The sequence below is a fragment of the Triticum aestivum genome, unplaced genomic scaffold (genome assembly GCF_018294505.1).
Source record: "Triticum aestivum cultivar Chinese Spring unplaced genomic scaffold, IWGSC CS RefSeq v2.1 scaffold117008, whole genome shotgun sequence".
Taxonomy (NCBI): domain Eukaryota; kingdom Viridiplantae; phylum Streptophyta; class Magnoliopsida; order Poales; family Poaceae; genus Triticum; species Triticum aestivum.
This window is the reverse complement of record NW_025272835.1, coordinates 1-1,355: the sequence shown is the minus strand read 5'-3', so window position 1 is coordinate 1,355 and position 1,355 is coordinate 1. Positions and strand designations below refer to the sequence as shown.

Genomic DNA, 1,355 nt, shown 5'->3' with positions numbered 1-1,355 from the left:
GCTTGCCCCTCCCAGCTCCACTACACACACGATTGCACATTCCTTTGGCCGCTCCCGCTCAACTACGGAGACGAGTTTTACCACGGTTCAACTGCACCAGTGCCTATTTACCATGGTTTCGACCCCTTTCAGAACACGCTTGCCGCCGCTAGACGCGTGAATAATGAGCAGCGAGCTAAAACTTACCGTAAACGTACAAAATAATAAAACGTGCTAAACGTACGTCGCGCTCGTGCGTTTTGTTTTGCACGCGGTGCAAAAAAATTAAAAAGGGAATGCAACACGAGGACTTCCCAGGAGGTCACCCATCCTAGTACTACTCTCGCCCAAGCACGCTTAACTTCGGAGTTCTGATGGGATCCGGTGCTTTAGTGCTGGTATGATCGCACCCGACATGTTACCCCCGTCTTCGTCCCTTATGCTTGCCCCTCCCAGCTCCACTACACACACGATTGCACATTCCTTTGGCCGCTCCCGCTCAACTACGGAGACGAGTTTTACCACGGTTCAACTGCACCAGTGCCTATTTACCATGGTTTCGACCCCTTTCAGAACACGCTTGCCGCCGCTAGACGCGTGAATAATGAGCAGCGAGCTAAAACTTACCGTAAACGTGCAAAATAATAGAACGTGCTAAACGTACGTCGCGCTCGTGCGTTTTGTTTTGCACGCGGTGCAAAAAAATTAAAAAGGGAATGCAACACGAGGACTTCCCAGGAGGTCACCCATCCTAGTACTACTCTCGCACAAGCACGCTTAACTTCGGAGTTCTGATGGGATCCGGTGCTTTAGTGCTGGTATGATCGCATCCGACATGTTACCCCCGTCTTCGTCCCTTATGCTTGCCCCTCCCAGCTCCACTACACACACGATTGCACATTCCTTTGGCCGCTCCCGCTCAACTACGGAGACGAGTTTTACCACGGCTACGGAGACGAGTTTTACCACGGTTCAACTGCACCAGTGCCTATTTACCATGGTTTCGACCCCTTTCAGAACACGCTTGCCGCCGCTAGACGCGTGAATAATGAGCAGCGAGCTAAAACTTACCGTAAACGTGCAAAATAATAAAACGTGCTAAACATACGTCGCGCTCGTGCGTTTTGTTTTGCACGCGGTGCAAAAAAATTAAAAAGGGAATGCAACACGAGGACTTCCCAGGAGGTCACCCATCCTAGTACTACTCTCGCCCAAGCACGCTTAACTTCGGAGTTCTGATGGGATCCGGTGCTTTAGTGCTGGTATGATCGCATCCGACATGTTACCCCCGTCTTCGTCCCTTATGCTTGCCCCTCCCAGCTCCACTACACACACGATTGCACATTCCTTTGGCCGCTCCCGCTCAACTACGGAGA

The 1,355-nt window shown here is 51.4% G+C and overlaps 3 non-coding genes across 3 annotated transcripts; all 3 read right to left on the bottom strand.

The window, feature by feature from the left end:
• Positions 1-272: 272 nt before the first annotated feature.
• On the bottom strand, positions 273-391 carry LOC123178239 (5S ribosomal RNA). Its single transcript, XR_006489422.1, has one exon. It is a non-coding gene; the product is annotated as a 5S ribosomal RNA (ribosomal RNA).
• Positions 392-692: 301 nt separating this feature from the next.
• On the bottom strand, positions 693-811 carry LOC123178240 (5S ribosomal RNA). Its single transcript, XR_006489423.1, has one exon. It is a non-coding gene; the product is annotated as a 5S ribosomal RNA (ribosomal RNA).
• A 325-nt stretch (positions 812-1,136) lies between these two features.
• Positions 1,137-1,255, bottom strand: LOC123178238 (5S ribosomal RNA). Its single transcript, XR_006489421.1, has one exon. It is a non-coding gene; the product is annotated as a 5S ribosomal RNA (ribosomal RNA).
• Positions 1,256-1,355: the final 100 nt, after the last annotated feature.